Consider the following 12,307-nt stretch of genomic DNA (forward strand, 5'->3'; position numbering starts at 1 on the left):
GACATTCTCACTTATGTGGTGCCTGACTGTGAGCGCAAACAATGCACTAAGTGCAGGAATAGAAAACACACTGTGAAGCAATGTCTAACTAGTTGTATATTTTCTACCTGCCAGCATCTTTTGGCACAGTGTCCAATTACTTTCCAGCAGGATACTGATGAGCCATTCAACATTCTGCTTTTGCTCCATTGGTTTTGCATTATTTCCCTAGTACAGTTGATTCCTCTGCTGACCAGACCTCTGTTGTTGATCCAGATAATGCCTTTTCTTCTTCATGTAAGCTCCTCCTGAGAGGAAAGCTGATAAGGATGCAGAGGATGATCAGTCACAAGAAGGGCTTTTTGATGACGATTGACAGATTCCAAGAAACAAGATGAGCAGCTCTTTCTCAAAGCTATAAATGCCCTATTGGTGATGATTTGGAATCTCTGTCACTGTCTTCAAAGTCAAAGAAGTTGAGAAATAGGTGGACACTGACTCCGCAACATTAGCAACCCGACTACTCTGGCTGTCTTATTCTGTAGCATTAATGGCATATTGAGAGTAGTCAAACATATGTTAGTCTTGGAATGGATTGCTTGCTTAACAATTTCTTGTGACAGTCTTTGTATTTTAGACACTAGTAGACTGACATTTAGCTATGATAGGTAATCCAGACCCTGCATACCACAGAGGTTTTGTGCACAGTTGCACCGACTATTTTTCAGCCATCTTCCTGGACTGTACAGTGGTATTGCACCTAACAACTGGGTTTATGCAATCACAATGCATTGTTTGCTTGTTTTCATTTTCCTGTTGCTTGTCCTTTCTTGCAAGGTCCAGGACTGCTAAAGAAGAATACTTTCCAGGCCAACATTATTGCGTGGATAGAATCCATCTCAAATCTATGGATTGCTCATAGTACGTTAGACTTTTTTCCTTCTACCTTGTACTGGTGGCTTTTTTATAAGTGTAATATTATAGGGAGGTCTTTGTGGTTCAGTAGTAATTTTTATGCTACTTTGAAACAGACATCTCTCACTTAAGTCAACTATACACAAATTAATTTACAAGTTGTTTAACGAAACAACACAGGTTTCCTCTTTATTTTTCTGTTTTAGATACTGAGCATGGTGGTCAAATGTTTCTTTCTTTTTTTTTTTTAAACAGACCCTATGGAATCAATCTCTCATATACATGCTGTCCTCCCTTACCTTGGCAAGTATCTTTTTGTAGAAGGAATGGCATATGACTGAACTTCTTTCTGAATCTTGTAGTCCTAGAATTTTTCTCCTTCTACTATAACAGTACATTTTATAAGTTTGGTGCTAACAGAGTAACAGAAAGATTCTACACTTCCATTGGTTAATCAATCATCATTGTCACACTCCACAGGTTTACTGTCATGCACACCTTGTTTAACACACTGCTGAGTTTTGCTAACTGTTTCTATATTTACAGTATTACTAGAGTATTTAAAGCTAATAATTTCAAATTATAGCTATTTTTCTTAATTACAGGTACTAAAGCATACTTAGGTGAATGCTTATCACTAGTCCTGGGTGCATTCATTACTCCTAGGTTGATTCACTTCTGACTTAGAATCTATTACTTCACTTTGTAAGCAATGTTCTTCTGGAACAAGTTTTTCATTAAGATAAGGATCAACCTTGTCTACCTAAGTTATTAAGTTACTTATTCTACACTTCAAATTTCCAAAATGTTACTTGCATTATTTATGTTAGGATCTAGCCACAGTTTGAAAATATGTAGCAAATGTGTCATTTGTGTTCTTACTGGTTTGTCCATAAAATGGAATTTGGTAAGATTTCTAGGACTGTATTTCCTTGCTAGTTTTTTTTATTTCTAGTAAGCATGGCCATTAGAGTAATCCAAGTCCATATAAGTTTGCAGACCATCTCCAGTTATGCAGGACAGAATTCTGAACTTTTCTGTCTAGGATCAGCTTTCACTAGCTGGAAAACATTCATAACCAACTTGCTAAATCCCCACATAATCCTTAGGTTCAAGCTTCTCCAGAATTGTACTGGAACTTTGGAATCCCAGGGAGATAGGCAATTGATCACCAATGGAGGAACCCTACTGCTGCAAGTTGAGCAGGTGGTATTCTATTATAGCACATCTCTCCTGGAAAGATATTCAAGTGTCAGTTAGTTATATGGTCACAGGTGGCACACTTCTTCTGAAGATGGACCAAGGAATAGACATTTACAGAATTTCTCACTTGAAAAATCAACATAAGTTGTTTGTTTAGTTGACCAGATCTTTCTTGAAGACTAATCAGGCCTTGATCAGCTGCTACATTTCTCCATTGAAAGGTAGCAGTAGGTTTTGTTAATGCCTCTGACATTTTTTATATTTTATTGTCAGGACTTAATATCCACAGTCAGTATTCACAAAAATTGGTCTCTCACATACAAGTCAACTATGCAAAGATTAATTTATAAGTTGTTTAAATGCAACAACACAGCACAGGTTTACTTTTTAATTTGATATGCTGCAGACTGCTTCTCACTGAGAATATAACTCAAGGAAGCAGGTGAGTTCTGGTAAAGTTTACAGTAAAAAATGCAGTTTCTGCATGTGAAAATGCCAGAAAATTATATAGGGTGTTTTGTGACAAATCAAGCCATGACTAGAGTCAGCTTTGTGAAAAAAGATCACATTTATTCTCAAACAATCAAGTTCAGAACAGAAATGCAGTTCTTATCAAATAAATAATTCTACATTTCTTGCATAAAATATTCACATTTCAGCTGTTTTTTTTTTCATCATATAACAAACTTTTACATTTAGATGCACTGCTCCTTTCTAAGAGAGAATCTGTCAAAGTAGCTGGCAAAAATTAAACAGCACCTACATACATTTTTTAAGCAGCAGATTTTAGTTCTTTCCCAGTTACACCAACTTGAAACAAAAAATAGCTTCACTTTTTTTCCTAGGCAGTTGTAAGTCCACCCGGCTTCTCCTGTTAAGGGCTAGGTGTATCTCCCCATAAGGATACCCTCTGGATTTCTTCCCTCTTCTGTCTATATAACTCTAACCAGAGTTCTTCCAGTACCCTCTTCAGTTCCATGGAACACACATTTGCTGTATACTACAGCACTGTGCCTCTATTTATGTGCTGCTGACCCTCATTACCTTAAAATTCTTGTTGATTTTTAGTTTAATCTCCTTAGTAGGACAATCCAGCACTATATACTGTCTAACCCTTCCAGGATAGCATGTCTAAAATGACACGCTACCTCAATGCTATAAAACTGTCTACTTATGCAAAGTAGGTTCATAGGTAGGTACTAGGCTATCTGCCCAAAGGCATTTATAATCCTAGCCAGAATGTGCTGGCTTTCGCTGCCCCCTTAGATTAGTTCCCTGTGCCTCTGTCTAGCAAAGCCACACCACTGAAGTGATCCCCGGGGTAAACTTTCTGTTTCCCATCCACTCATCAAGGTTTCTTTTGAAGAGTGTTAGCAAGGAGCTCTGCCTAATGTAGATTGGGATCTTGTTCCAAAGCATGGGAGGTCTCTTGGACAGGAATCTATCCCTCCAGCGCATCCTATTTATTGTTATGGTGAGGTTTAGATCCCTAGAGCGTGTGGCTTGAGAGGATAAGGTTTTCTTTAGGTGGAGCATGTCCATCAATTCTGGGTTGGACATGGCCTTGTATGTCAGGCAGAGGTCACCTCTGAGTAGGTGGTATGCAACTGAGTACAGCTAGAGTTTCTTCAGTCGAGCTGCATAGGGCATCTGTTTGAGGGCAGTGATCCTCTTGGTGAGGTACTTCTGTGGTCTTTCCAGCTGTTGCAGGTGTCTTGTAAGGAACATCCCAAATGGGGTGTTGTACTCTATGATGGGTCTGATGGTGATGAGTAGAGAGGCACAATGACCTATTTTGATTTGGATGCAAACCTTTTTGTGATTAGGTGGGCTACATAGAAGGATTTTCTAACCACTTTGGCAATGTGATTATCAAAGGTGAGATTACTATCTACTTGTGTTCCCAGATCCCTTATTACGTCTTCCGTATTTAGGGGACTACCACCTATGTGGTAGATTGTGGGTACTTTGTTTTTTCCAAAGGGGATGACTATGCACTTTTTGGCATTTAGCTTGAGGCCATGATTTTGACACCAGGTACCCGTCTCCGTGAGACCCTTTTGGAGGATGTCTATGTCAGCTGGAGAGTCAATTATAGCCCCTAGTTTGCAGTCGTCTGCGAACTTGGTCAGCCATAGTCCTCCTGTGCTTGCCTGTACCTCTGAGACGTATATGCCGAACAGAAGGGGTCCTAGGACTGAGCCCTGTGGAATGCCACTTGTAACTGGTTTAAAGTCAGACCTATCTCCCGCAACTCTCACCATGTTGGTTCTGTCCGTGAGCCAGTTGGCAACCCATCTTGTGATGTAGGGGTTTATGTTCAGGCTGGTGAGCTTGTCTATAATACCAGACTGGGGAATGTTGTCGAAGGCCTTGGTGAGGTCTATGTAGGCTGTGTGTACCACCTTTCCTTCTATAGCCTGGTAAACTGTCTGAAAGAGTCCCACCCAGTTTAGAAGGCATGATCTGCCCTTAACAAAGCCGAACTGGGTAGGGTCCAGTGTTTGGAGGTTCTCAATGTCTCTGTTAGTGAGTTCCATCATGATGCGCTCCATAGCCTTGCAGACCAAGCTAATCAGGCTTATAGGGTGATAGTTCCTGGGTTCTGTTGTGGCTCCACCTTAGTGGAGTGGAATAACCGTTGCTGTGCACCAATCTATGGGTATGTAGCCTGTAGAGAGGCTGAGTTTGAACAGTGTGTTTAGGTAAGGGGTTAGTTCATCTTTGAGCTTGTGTAGGATGCAGCCTGGGACACCGTCCGGTCCCATTGATGCTGTGTTTTTGGCTTTGGAGAGGGATTTTTAACCTGATTGTCTGTGATTTCAGGGACTCTACATTCTTCTGGTATGATTATGGGTCCTTTTGGGGGGTGAGAGGGGGGTGAAGTTTGCATTGAACCTGTCTGCCAGGATGTTGGCAATATCAGTTGGTTCATTCTGCAATAACACCTAGCAGATCTGAGCATTGCCACTTAAATTCTTAACATAGCTAAAGAATGCCTTGTGGTTATCTTTGGAGTCCTTGGCAATTTTTCTTTCAAAGCTCGCCTTGGATGATTTTATGAGGGATCGCAGTTTCTTGTTGATACTGATCAGGGATGTCTTCCCTTCGTGGGATTTTACTCTTTTCTGTACTAGTTTCCTCCTTCTATTGTATAGCTTGTTTATGGAAGAAGTCCACCAGACTGGTTTCCTTTTCTTGGAGGAGTGAGTCTTGGTTTTGCTTGGGATGGCACGATCCATGCATTCTTGTAGGTGCCTGTAGAATGCATTAGTAAATGATTTTGCAGCTTGGACAGTATTATCCTTCAGCTTTAGGGCTTTGAAATTTTCCACCTTGGTCTTACGTAACGTGAAGTTTGCTTTTGAAAAGTTTTTCAAGGTGGTTTTCTTGTCCATGGGAGGGGGCGGAATGTGGATATCCAAAGTGATTTGATTATGGTCAGATCAAACCAGAGAGGGGTTGACCTCCATTGTGGAACACCGGTCGCCCATGTTGGTGATGACCAAGTCCAATATGTTGTCACCTCTGATGGGAGTGTTTGAGTTTATAAATTCTAGGAAATGTTGGGCAAGGGAATTAGTACTTGAGTAGTTCTCCCAGTTAATGTTTGGGTAATTGAAATGACCCAATATTCGGCTGTTTGGTAGGACCTTTATGTTTACCAGTGTTTCCAGAAATGTGGAATGGGAGTCCTGGGATATGGTGGGTGATCTGTAGCAAACTACAATTTGAATTGCAGTTTTTCCCATTGTTAGTTGCACATGGATGATGTCTGACGCATTGTGCTGTGCCACTAACCTGGAGGTGTGGGTATCCTTCATGAATTTGGATATGCCCCCGCCTTTTGTATTTCGGTTTGTGTTCTGTGGCCAAAATGTATGGTATGAGTTGTAACCTGGTAGTGCTGGGGTGCTCTCTGGAGCCTTAAACCAGGTTTCTGTTATGGCACATATATCGATTATTTTCCATACTGAGGAGTGCCTCGAGTGCGTGCATTGTAGGATGTTGTATGACTATGATGATTTCTTCAGTTAGGGTATAACTGAGTGACCAAAAAAATATTTAATAGTTGCAAAAATAATGTTTGTGACATTTAAATATGTAAGCAGAGTGTTGTTTTCTTCAAACCTAATCACTGGTTTACAAAATAGCAGCAGGCAAATAACTCAAAAGTAGAAAAGTAAGAACATTTAATTCAGTCCAAAGCCAGTACTAAGTGCTTCCGTCTCTTGTATTAGAGACTTCATCAGTCTGATATTTTTATTTCTAATCACTGGTTTATTTTGGTGCATCCTGTTACTTTCAAACCGAGATGAACTTATCTGTAATATCAAGAAGAGGTTTATTAAATGAGTATTTGGAAATAATATAAAAAGAAGACAGAAACAAAACCAGGTAGAGACTGTCATTTGCAAATTCACAAAAATAAAGAACAGCCATGGAGAAGAACCTGGACTATATTCCTGACATAAATAATTCAAAGAGAGTTGCTATCAGAGTGTTTCCAAGCAATCTAAGTCTGAAGGCATTGGCTATGTATTTAATTACCCCAGCAAGACATTTTAAATGTGCTTCTTTGCTGGGAAGAAACTGCATTCATTTTTGTTTCTATATAAATTACAATGTTTTTATTTGGCTGGTGTCTCAGCTGCAGTGATCTTCTGCTGATATATATATATATATATATATATATATATATATATATATACATATATATATATATATATATATATATATATATATATATATATATATATACACATATGGATTCACTTTAGAACATCAAAAGCTCATAATGTTGAATTCAAAACATTGAGACCAAAATCTTGTAAATTCAAAACACTGAAAACTCAAAACATTGAATCCCGTAACATTGAAAAAACATAGAGAAGCAACATGTGCTATATTCCAGCACAACTACATTCAGAAACAAATAAAAAACAAACCATATTACACTTCCCCCTGCACCCCCTCATGTGGGGGGCTGCAGACCCCACATCCCCTGTTACTTAAATATAACAACTCCGAGATCACACTGCACAGAACAAAACAGCAAACATACCATTCCACGCTTCATGACTGCCTGTTTGTATTATAAAAACCTATCCTCAACCTTCTCTTAGAAACACTACTTCACTGTTAGAACATTACACATTAGTATATATCTCTGTGATACTTACCGGAGTCTCATAGGTAACCTCAGTCATATTCCCTTCTTACTTGCTATACTACAACATAACACATCTTAGAGTAGTGTAGTGCAATCTTGGAGTTGATATATTTAAGTAGCAAGGGGTGTGGTGGGGTGCAGGGGGCTTGCCCCCCTGCTTATATTTGGAGAAGTGTAATATGGTTTATTGTTTATTTGTTGGTTTCTTGTGTTTTTTTTAATGTTATGGGATTCAGTGTTTTGAGTTTTCAGTGATTTGAATTTTAAAGATTTTTGTCTCAGTGTTTTGAATTTCTGCATTATGGACTTTCAATGATCTAAAGTGAATCATATATATATATATATATATATATATATATATATATATATATATATATATATATATATATATATATATATATACACACGTCATACATTTCAGACATACACATGGATACTTGCAACTGCAGTGACTAACTTTTTGCAGACTACACTATTTATCTAAACAATGTGGGGGGCTCCACCCCCTCACATCCCCTACCAATGTATTCTAATTGCAGGATTGCGCTACAGTGGGGAACAGGGCATAATGCTTTGAATTTCATGTGTCAGTGTTATGAGTTTTGATCAAATGAGTTTTCTGTGTTTTGAGCTTCAGTGTTTTGGTGTTCATATGACTTTAGGTCATATGAAGTAGACCCACATATATAGATATATATATATATATATATATATATATATATATATATATATATATATATATAGATATATATATTTATGTGTCTGTGTGTGTGTGTATTTATTAATATAGGTTACATGGAATTGGGAGAAAGCAAATACTCTTATTCAAGTTATTGTAGTCATATTGAGAGATGGGGACCTTAACCAATTTTTGTGTCACTATCCAAATGTATTTAGATTATATATGTGTGTGTGTGTGTGTGCGTGACGTGTCTGTGTGTGTTTGTGTGTGTGTGTGTGTGTGTGTGTGTGTGCATGTGTGTGTGTGTGTGTGTGTGCATGTGTGTGTGTGTGTGTGTGTGTGTGTGTGTGTGTGTGTGTGTGTGTTTTTGTGTGTGTCTTTGTGCGTGTGTTTTTGTATGTGTGCATGCCTATATGTGTTTATTACCTAGTGCACATATCTATATAAATATATTAAATGTGTACAACATGACCTGCCTGAACAAAATCAGTGCTGATTAATATTCCTAATCAAGTCCTCATTTGAAATAATAGTCGTAAAGAAGTTTTCAGACAGCTTACACAATATTGGTATAAGACGTACTGTTCTGCATGTCGGTGGCTCATTAACAGATGTTCATTTCTAAAATGTTTCCCCTTAGTCTCCTTCTTGATCTTGCGAACAGACTGGCTTTCCAAAAATTTGTCAAGCGCATTTGTGTTTTTTTGAGCAAGACAAACTATTTTACTTCTCATCTCTGTTTTTGTGCATTTGAATTCATGCACTGATTGATGCTTACATGGTCAGAAGTACCAAGAGAACAACTGGAGATATATTCATAAACTCTATTAGGACCCTGACAATACTGTACTGAGAATAGTATCCAAGCATGAATTAAAGTCTACACATGTTATAAATGACCATTTGGTAACAAGGATGATAGTACCTTTTACGTACTTACTTTAGAGGAGTACAATGTACCTCCTCATACTGCATACTGGTTGGATATTTAAAGTATGTCATCACAGTTTCACCGTTGCTTATTCACCATGGCACCTCCAGTGTTGTGTTGTATTTTTCATTTATTCCTGCTTTAAGATGCCATGTATTAAAGTAAATCCTTATCGACTACTAATTCTCTCTATGTGATATCACCAAAATATTCATTGAGCTTCACCCTTGGAGAGGTGAATGTATAGACAGCTTATGGATGCATTCATAGAATTTAATGACTGCAGAAGTATAGAAGAGAGGAAGCAAAGAGAGCCATCATCCTCAGGGCAAGGTGTTAGTGGGAACAATTATGATGTGCAATCTGTGCATTCTTTTCTGTACTGGAATTACTCAATGCCAGAACAGAATTTTTTGCTCTTCAAGTTAAGAGCTGGGGGTGGATCTGGATTGCAGGACCAGACTAGGGAAGCAGACCTTTTTTTTTTTTTCTGAGTAGGAGTAGGGTGCCAAACTGGGGATTAGAGCTGGGCACTAAATGAGCCATCTCTGGCTCTGAATGGATGTGCCTCATTGAAAACTTGGTGCCTCTTTAATTAATGTCTATAGACACATCCCCACACTATCAGTCCACTAACATCAGTGGGGGACACTGTAGAATTCTTTTACTGTATCCTTAATAAAAAGTTACCAAAACTTTGTGTTAAGAAATTGCCCTCTTAATCTTGTTATGAAAGAGTAGAAAACACATCACAAATAATTTACAAATTGGGACAATTTATATTAGAATTGAAACAGAACACTTTAAGTCACCAACAATTATAGTCATAAATTATAAAATAAATAGTATCTCCAGTAAAAAGAACCAGTGTAGAGACATTCAGCAGAAAAAAATCCCCAAATGTTATATTATGTAAGGAAGGAGAAGCTTCTCTTGGACATTTTACATCTCAGCCTCTTAAATGGCACAAATACAAGTAGAAGTTTTACACTAGATTACTGTAGCATTAAGGGGAGGGGGGTTCCATACAAGATCCAGTCCCATTTTTGAAACTCTATTCTTCTTCTCTCATTCACAGCTTTATCAATGTATTATATAGTTTGTGAGAACAGCACATACAAGCACTAACTTATCCTGGCTCAGTGATCGGAAAATTGTAAATCAGCTGTTTTTTTTATTACTTAGCATTCCTCACTTATGATACCAAAATCACTACAAATGAGGCTTCAGCCTTTGAACTGGATGCCTTAGACCCATCAGATATATGTAGTTAATACAAAAAGAAAACATTCTACCCACTAAAGAAAGAGATTATGTACCAAGCTAAAAGAGAGTCACTTAATATGAAAGGCAATATTTACCTATATCTTTCCCACTCATGGTACCACCTGAATAGAATGGATTCACCTCTTTTTTGCAATGCCTTTACCTATGGTGCATGTTTTGTTAATTGCTGTCATGGGTAGCGTCCTGTTGGCTGTTAAGATGAGTTTGGAGAAAAGTAAACATCATAACAGTGGACCATCTGATTGTAAACAACTAACTTAGATGCTATTTATAGAGTTATTACTTTTTTCATGCCCTAAAAGGAAAGTGTCTAGAATCAGATAACTGAGACTCTGTAACAATATTGAAAGAAATGTCATACATTGAGGAGGGGATTCAACTTAAGAATGCTAGATATTATGTTAAACCAAGTTTGCGATAAGAATGCTAAGCTGATTGAAGGCTAACAGAAAAGCATTCCAAGAAGTTCACAATGATATTACAGAAAATTAGCTTAATTGTAAACATCTCTAAAATGTTCTTTAACTGCATTGCAGTCCTCCTAACAATGAAACCATTATTACAAAGAGACAAGATACATAGCTATATTATCCTACGAAGGACACTGAAGGATATCCACTATATGAGTGGTAGGAGCAATGTTTAATTATTTTGTTATGATATATATTTTTCCAGATTGGACTTCACTCATGGGGACAAATTAGTTTTTTTAATAGAAATTCATTAGATATTTTTTTTCTGCAAGAAAACTTCAGTCTTTGCTGCAGACCAAACCAAATGAAGATATAATGGAAGTGATAAAATATCAAGTTGGGAGAGCTTCTATGAATACTTGTACTTACTCTTTATATTTTACAGCTCGTGTTGGGTTGTTTTTCTCTTCATAGGTTCATAGGTAGGTACTAGGCTATTGGCCCTATGGCCTATATAAGCCTAGCCAAAAACATACCTTGGCTTTCGCCAAGCAAGAAAATTAATTTCCTCTGCCCCTGTCAAGCAGAGCCACAGAAGTGATCCCCAGGGTGAATCTCCTATTTTCTATCCAATCATCAAGATTTTTCTTGAAGAGTACTAATGAGGAGCTTTGTTTGATATAGATAGGTAGTTTATTCCAGAGAATGGGAAGTCTCTGTGACAGGAATCTATCCCTCCAGTATGTTCTGTTTATTGTGGTGACAAGGTTTAGGTCCCTAGAGAGTGCATCTCAGAGTAAAGCTGGAGTTTTTTGAGACAGTCTGCATAGGGCATCTGTTTGAGGCCGGTAATCCTCTTTGTTGAGGTATTTCTGTGGCCTTTCCAGTTGTTGTAGATGTCTTGGGAGGTACATAACAAAAGGGGAGTTATACTCTATAATGGGTCTCATGAGTGATGAGTAGAGGGGAACAATGACCTCTTTTTTCCTGGATGAGAAACCTTTATTGATGAGGTGTGCCACATAGAAGGATATCCTGACTACTGTGGCGATGTGATTATCAAAGGAGAGACTACTGTCAACCTGTGCCCCGAGGTCTCTTACCAAATAGACTACCGCCTATGTGGTAGTTCATGGGTACAGAGTTTTTACCAAAGGGGATGACAATACACTTTTTGGCACTGAGCTTGAGGCCATGACTTTGACACCAAGCGTCTGTCTCAGTGAGGCCCTATTGTGGGATGTCCACATTGTTTGGAGTTTCAATTATGGCTCCTAGTTTGCAGGCATCTGCGAACTTCATTAGCCAAAGTTCTTCTGTGTTAGTCTGTACTTCAGAGAAGTAGATACCAAACAGGAAAGGACCCAGGAATGAAACCTGTTGTACTCCACTTATCACTGGTCTGAAGTCAGATTTGGCATCTACTACTTTCACATTGAGGGTTCTGTCAGTGAGCCAGTTGGCAACCCATCTTGTGACATAGGGATTTATACCTAGTTTAGTGAGCTTATCTATAATTCCAGAGTGGGGGATGGTGTCAAAAGCCTTGGTGAGATCTAGATAGGCTGTGTGAACCACATTACCCTCGTCTACGGCTTTGGTGGCTGCTTCAAAGAAGTCTATCAGGTTTAGGAGACATGATCTGCCTTTTACAAACCCAAACTGGGTGGGGTCCAGAGTTTGGAGATTATCAATGTCTTTGTTTATAAGTTCCATGATGATAT

Source organism: Protopterus annectens, chromosome 9.part0, assembly GCF_019279795.1.
Source record: "Protopterus annectens isolate FY-2018-M chromosome 9.part0, PAN1.0, whole genome shotgun sequence".
Taxonomy (NCBI): domain Eukaryota; kingdom Metazoa; phylum Chordata; order Ceratodontiformes; family Protopteridae; genus Protopterus; species Protopterus annectens.